Source organism: Triticum aestivum, chromosome 2B, assembly GCF_018294505.1.
Source record: "Triticum aestivum cultivar Chinese Spring chromosome 2B, IWGSC CS RefSeq v2.1, whole genome shotgun sequence".
Classification (NCBI taxonomy): Eukaryota; Viridiplantae; Streptophyta; class Magnoliopsida; order Poales; family Poaceae; genus Triticum; species Triticum aestivum.
Genome location: NC_057798.1, coordinates 552,046,841 through 552,054,628, shown reverse-complemented (window position 1 = coordinate 552,054,628; position 7,788 = coordinate 552,046,841).

The following is a 7,788-nucleotide window of genomic DNA, read 5'->3' as shown; positions in this document are numbered from 1 at the left end:
AACTTGAATGAGAACACAACACTCCGGTTAAATGGATAAGCAAGAAAAGAACACGAACCTCACAATTCGAGATGATTAGTGAAAAGAGGAACATCACAATGCCTTCGGAAGAAAGAAAAGAAGATATATCATTGGAATAACAGAATGAAGAAGAAAATGCCAACTTCTGTCACAATTGAACTTGGAAAGCATCCTTGCAAAGAAGAATTGAACAGAGTTGTTGGAAAACCAAGAATGAAAAGAATAAGCTTGTAGTGGGCTTATGGAAACATCTCAAGAATATGAGGTGAGAACCGACCACTATAGGAAACAATTGCTTACTTTAGATCGACGAAGAGATGAACACTTCTTCCACAAAGATGATAAAGAGATAACTTGGATCATTGATAAGCACCACAAATAGCAACATTCCCAATGGAAGGCTTTTGGTGTTATATGACACAAGATAACTCCAATGGAGGGATTAATGGATTTAAAATACCTCATGATCGAAGAGAAAAATGATGGTTTTTAACATATCTCATTCTTGACAACATGTGAATCATGAAACACGAACTCAAATTGTCAAGAATGACATAACACCACCTCAAGAGATAAGGTAGAAGGAATTGCACTTCAAAATGCAAAAGAAGAATACTTGAACTCCTCAAAACAAGACATGTGTTGAGCACCATGTTTATTTTAGAGTATAGCTTGACGGATCATAACTTCCAGAGAAATCTTGAAGATTGATTGAAGAATGAAAGGAATCCTTGACGAACCACCATGTAGAGCCTCCATGAAGAACTCCAGTAATAAAAGGGTGGTATAAAGGAAGAGAAGTTGAAAACACAAGGTGAAGCCTTGCAATGATTTAGATGGAGCTTTGCGACGATATAACCAAGAAAACTTGGAACTCCAGAAACGAAAAGATGAAACATCTCGAACCGGGAAATGTGACATGATGAACAACTCCGGAAAGAAGAAACTAGATTACTTGGATGAAACAATAATAAGAATTACGGTATGCGTATCCTTCACCAATTTAAATTGATGACAAGCAACGGATTTGGCATACTACTTATTCTCGTAGAAAGGATTAAGAGGGATATAGCGTAAACTTGAGAAGGTATTGATGGAAACACCGGTAGGATTGAAACAACGAAAGAATGAATGAATTGGTATGATAATGAAGGAAGTGAAATCTTGAACGAACCATCGTAAGAATTGTAAATGAAAGTAGCAAAGGCACAATTCACCGGGAAGAATTGGAAAACGAATGAAGATACTTGAGGGGATTTAGATACATGAGAATGAAGAGGTCATGAACTAATTAGAGGATACTTGAATGATGCACCGGTAAGATTTGCAGAACGCTAGCTACACGCTGAGAATGAAGAATTATGACATGATGGCCTTCGGAGAAAAGGAATGGAACCAACTCATGAAATACTCCGGATGGTAAGAAAAGAATTCTCACAATCGAAAACAATTATGAGATGAAGGCATCGAGCTAGAACCATGAATCTTGAAGAGAATGGAGAAAGATCTAGAGGAAACACTTCTTCGGTCTTCACATGCTGAGAATGATGACGAGAGCCACCAAAATTACTGAGGTACTCCGGTAGAATGTAAAGCGAAGAGGTTGAGCCAACAGTGAAAAGAATTTGAAAGAGATCTTGGAGAAGGCATGTGACTGGTGATAATTCATTCTTACATCAACTCGAATAGAATTAGGAATGTCTCCGGAATAATTAGAAGAGTCAGGTAAGATCCTGGGAAAAGACCTGTGGGTTAGGGCCCACTCAAGAGAAAACACCGTTGAACAATTTTAAAGAGAGGTTGCACCGGTTGAATTAAATGGCTTGAATGAGAAAAAAACCTTGAAATAAGTCGAACGGATTAAGAATGGAAACATGATTCTTCTGAGATATCTTGAGCACTCCGGACAAGAATAGAGAGAGGTGAACAATTAAGAGGTGCACCGACATGAAAATCATTTGAAACGAGGAAAGGGATATGATCAACACCGAAAGCTTGAAATTAATCCACCGGAGAAGAATACGAGAATGAAGAATGATGAACTTGAAGCTCCGTTAGTATCTTCCTGAGAATCACCGGATAGGAACATTGATTGAAAAGAGTGAAGAGACTTCATATGAATAAATGGATACTTGATTAAAATATACGAGTCCTTGTAGAAAAGGGTGGGAGGGCGGGGAAAACAAAGACAACTTGGAATGGATGAAACAAACATCGGTGAGAAAACTTAGAGTTGATCCTGCGGATGTTGAAAAGATCTGATCCACTTGAAGAGAAGCACGCCGGTTGGAAAAGAATTAACATGACAACCTCAGTGATCAAGAAGGATTAGTACTCCCATAGAAATATGAGAACACCGTTTAGGAAAGGTATGGATTCAACATTTGACTTCGAAGCAACTCGAATACCACAAATAAAACAAAACAAAGAATTGGCTTGCAGAATAAGCCGGAACAAATACATATGATAGAGATTTACCCAATCCCATATCATGCATCTGTCGAAAAGATATTCTAGGAGCTACTTGAATTCCCACCTATAAACTCCCGAAACTTTCTGGTTATGCAATCTGGTGTTGGGGATACAGGGGAAGCAATATATCTCACCCAAACTAACAATTCCTACATCCAGCTGTATCCATCCGTCAACACATAACCAAGAAAACTCCGGAAATCGTGTACCTCAACCTTCGAAAAGCATCCGTTATACGAGTTATGGCAATACTCCCGAACTCCCTAGTACTGGGTGACGTCGAGGTTATATCACCAACAACTGCATAAAAGAGATTTTCGATGTCGGCAAAACTCAGGTATTCCAGAACTGCAACGATAAAATTGTGACGACAACACCTCGGAGCTCAATGCCCCGGGACACTGCCACAACCCCTAAATGTCAGGAGGCACCAAGAACAATGTTCTCATCACAATACTATCGGAACGATTCCAAGATACCCACGTGATCCTAAAATTTTTTTTAGTGAAATTTGAGGAGAGGAAAGACAAAACATCTACGTCAGGAGTCCTCACCAGAGTGACGAAGGGGGCTGAGAAGTAAAAAGAATCCTACTCTCCGATATATAAAATCCTAAGACTCAAAATAGTTTTCTTCTAGACTCAACAACGGCCAACAATCAAGGGGGCTCCTATGGTCGGTCGAGGCTCTGATTACCAACTTGTCACGCCCAATATGCGATACTATCCTAAAGAGACTCGAAGGTCCCACCAAGGATAGAACCGCATATTGAAATGCTTTTGCAAGGTGGATATCATTACATCAACATTACATAATAGATGGGGATACATACAAAAAGCATACAATGCCACATGAATACAACATCATCATACATAAGAACAACATCCGACTACGGATGAACCACAAACAGAAGCTCAAACGACATCCACCCTGCTAGCCTAGGCTGCCGACCTGGAACCTATCCCTGATCGAAGAAGAAGCAGAAGAAGAACTCCAAACAAGTAAACATCACGCTCGCGTCAAGATCATCGCATAACCTATACCTGCACCTGTTGTTGTAGTAATCTGTGAGCCACGAGGACTCAGCTATCCCATTACCATGGGTATCAAGACTAGCAAAGCTTAAAGGGAAAGGAAGGGGTAAAGTGGTGAGGCTGCAGCAGCGACTAAGCATATATGGTGGCTAACATACGCAAATAATAGCGAGAAGAGAGCAAGCGGAACGGTCGTCAACTAGTAATGATCAAGAAGTGATCCTGAACTCCTACTTACGTCAAACATAACCCAGAAACCGTGTTCACTTCCTGGACTCCGCCGAGAAGAGACCATCACGGCTACACATGCGGTTGATGCGTTTTACTTTGGATCTGGTGTCAAGTTATCTACAACCGGACATTAACAAATTCCCATCTGCCTATAACCGCAGGCATGGCTTTCGAAAGATTATACCCTGCAGGGGTGTCCCAACTTAGCCCATGACAAGCTCTCGTGATCAATGAAGGAATAGACCATCTCCCAGGAAGACCCGATCAGACTCGGAATCCCGGTTTACAAGACATTTCGACAATGGTAAAACAAGACCAGCAAAGCCGCCCGATGCGCCGACAATCCCGATAGGAGCTGCACATATCTCGTTCTCAGGGCAACACCGGATAAGTCAAGCTACGAGTAAAACCAGCCCTCGAGTTGCCCCGAGGTGGCCCCGCAGGCTGCTCAGTTCGGACCAACACTTAGACAAGCACTGGCCCCGGGGGGGTTAAAATAAAGATGACCCTCGAGAGAGCGACTCCCAAGGGAAAAGTATAGGTGGTGGTGAGGCAAATGGTAAAACCAAGGTTGGGCCTTGCTGGAGGAGTTTTATTCAAAGCGAACTGTCAAGGGGGTCCCATAAATCACCCGACCGCATAAGGAACGCAAAATCCGGGAACATAACACCGGTATGACGGAAACTAGGGCGGCAAGAGTGGAACAAAACACCAGGCAAAAGGCCGAGTCTTCCACCCTTTACCAAGTATATAGGTGCATTAATAATATAAGAGATATTGTGATATCCCAACCAAAATCCTGTCCACCATGGAGAAATCTTCAACTTCACCTGCAACTAGCAACGCTATAAGAGGGGCTGAGCAAAAGCGGTAACATAGCCAAACAACGGTTTGCATAGAAAAGGTGTCAAAGGTTAGAGGTTCATGGCAATATGGGAGGCTTGATAAACAGGTGATAGGTAGCGCAGCAAAGCGATAGAACGAAGAAACTAGCATAGCAATGATAGTAGTGAGATCTAGGGTAGCGGTCATCTTGCCTGAAATCCCGCTAGGAAGAAGAACGAGTCCATGAAGAAGACAAACAAACGTAGTCGAACGAATCCTCACAACTCCGGAACAAAACTGAAGCTACCAAGAGACGCAAACCGGAAAGAAGTAAACAACATGGTACACACACAAGCATAAACATGGCATGATGCACAATCAAGTATGATGCATGTCCAGTTTAAATAGGCATGGCATGGCAAAGTGCAACAAACAATACAACAAGTTAAGTGGAGCTCAATATGCAACGAGTTGCATATTGACAAAACACCACATCAATTATTCAGTTCATCTCGGTTTTGTACCCAACAATATTAAATGTTATTAAACATGGCAAGGGGGTGAAACATAATGAAACTACCTATCTAGGCAAGTTTAAATGAGGCCAGAAACAACAAACAATAATTCCGGAAAATTCCCATGTGCATATTTTAGATTCGGTACTGTTCTGCCCTAAACACAATTTTATTGTTGTTAAACAGTAAAACAAAGTGGGCCATGTTAAAATAGGCATTTTTCTAGAAAAGTTACATATAAAGAACATTTAAAACCGAGCTACGGTTATTTAGTTATGAGATAAACCATTTTATCATGTCATTTGAGCAAATTTAATCAAACATCAAGTTTAAACATTTTAAACATGGATAAAAGCTGGATATAGTGAAAGTACATGAAAACTGAGCAAGATGCATATATGACATGTTTCATTTGGATGCATGGATTTTTAGTTATTAACAAACCAAAATAATGGCATTACTGTGAATATGCAAGAGAAAATTAAACGACAGGGAACACGAGCTGGGCCAGCCACTATCAATGACGAGGGGGCCCGTGGTGCTAAGGTGGCAGGAGTGTGGGTGTGGAGAGGGTATGTGTGCAGAGAGGGTGACAAATGGGGTCCACTATCATAGAAGCAACAGAGGCATAAAAATGGTGTTCTAAATATGTTCCCAGGGGGATTCGAACCGGGGTCTCCACGGTAGAACTCCATTGACTGATCCACTGCGCTGCTGCTACTATTGTTGCAGGGATTGGGCACGGCACTTTTTGAACTAGCCCAACGACGGATGGGGTTTCTTCTCCTCTGCAGCAGAGAAGACACCGACCTGCACCGGTGGGCAACGGTGAAACGGCGGGGTCCAGGAGGCCACTGCGGGTGTGTGGGATAGGCTGCTGCGAGGCTCTGCCACGAGGAGGGGTGCAGAGGCGCTCGATCTCGAGCGTTGCTCGGCTCGGGGCCATGGCATGGCGCGGCAAGGTAGGGAAGAAAACCACACGCAAGGCGAGGCAAGGCAGGAAGCGCGGGCGAGGACCTGGGGTGTGCACGTGAGTGATGTGTGCAAGAAACAGGGAGACGTAGGCATCGCATTGGTGTCTCGCGGGAGGCAGCATGCATGTGTGGAGGCGCTGAGTGTATGTTCTCGCGTGTGCAAAAATTCAGAGATCAAGGCCATGGCGGCGAAGCACGGACGACGAGGCAAGCTGCGGGGCCCTGCCTCTGTGCAAGGGCGAAGAGGAGCGTAGTGTGCGTGCAAGGACAAGAGCAGTGTGTAGCGGGGCGCACGAGCACAAGCTCGAACTTGAGTCCATCCGTGGCGGACCGACTCGAGATCGCGCAGATCAGAGACTACGATGATGGAAATGACGGTGGAAAGAGGTGAGGGGGTGCGGCTGCTCATAGAGGGGGGCTGCTGGAGTCGATCGTGCTCGGGGACGAGGGGTCGCGACGAAGTTGATCAGCGACGAGCACCTGCCGTAGATGAAGAAGATGAAGACGACGAGCAGGAATTCGGCGTTCCTCTGAATCCTGAAGAAGATGAAGCAGAGGAAGAGGACGTCCAGGGGTGTCTCCGGCCTTGGATCCTTCCGGCTCCTGGCCTTGATGAAGACGAAGAATATGACGTAGTCGAGTCGACCCGGAGCGAAGAAGACGATGGAGGATGGCTATGGCCGCAGCGAAGCCATGGGAGTGCGCCGGGAGCTCTCTGGTTTCTGCCTCTTGAAGAAGAAGGAGAAGCAGGAGAAGGAAAAGGGTGGCGGCAGCGAGAGGGAAACCCTAGGGGGCGCGGGCTGTTGGCTTTATAGGAGGGGCGCGACGTGAGCTCGGCCACGGTGGCCATGTGCGGGCACCCCTGGAGGTTTTACTGTGAGAGAAAAATAGATCGGGAGGAGGAAGAAAAACAGGGGAAGGAGAGGCTGCAGGTGGGGCCTGGACGGGTGTCCAGCGTGGATTCACCACGGGAGAGTGGAAGGAGGCTGCGAGAGGAGAGCTGGGCTGCGGGAGGCGCTGGAGCTGGGCCGGGCTGCTGCTGCGCTGGGCTCTTTTCCTTTAAGCAATTTTTGCAAACAGAAATGCGATAAAAGGCCAAGGAGTTTGGCAAGGAATTAGGATGAGATAAAAACATATCTGGGATTATGGATTTATGTAGAATTTGAATAAATTGCTTTGGGCATTTATAGAGGTAGAAAAATAAAACAAGTTTGAATTAAATTCAAACTTGAGCCATTTTTGAACCCACCCAAATCAAGTCCAATTGAGATCAAACTTGTCAGAGAGGTATAAGGCATTGAGTAAGATCACCAGGAAATAAATTAACATTAATGGAGGAGGGAATAATGTCACTTGCAAAAGCATGAAGGAAGAAGGAAGGGAGAGATGATGATACATGAGTATATGGCTTGAGAAAGATAGCAAGGGCTGATGCACACACAACATGAAGAATGCAACCCACATGATGAGCATGATGAAATGCAAAATGACAAGGGTACAATGCAACATAACAAGTGCGATGAGCATGGTGCAAGAAGCAAATATATGACAAGGCACTCAACATAATCATGGCATAACATATATGAATGAAATATGCAAAACAATTATGATAATGCAACAAACATAAAGAACACATGTCAACAACTAAAATAAATGGAAGGACAACTGAAGCGTCGGTCTCGGGGCGTTACATAAAGGCCCCCCTTTAGTACCGGT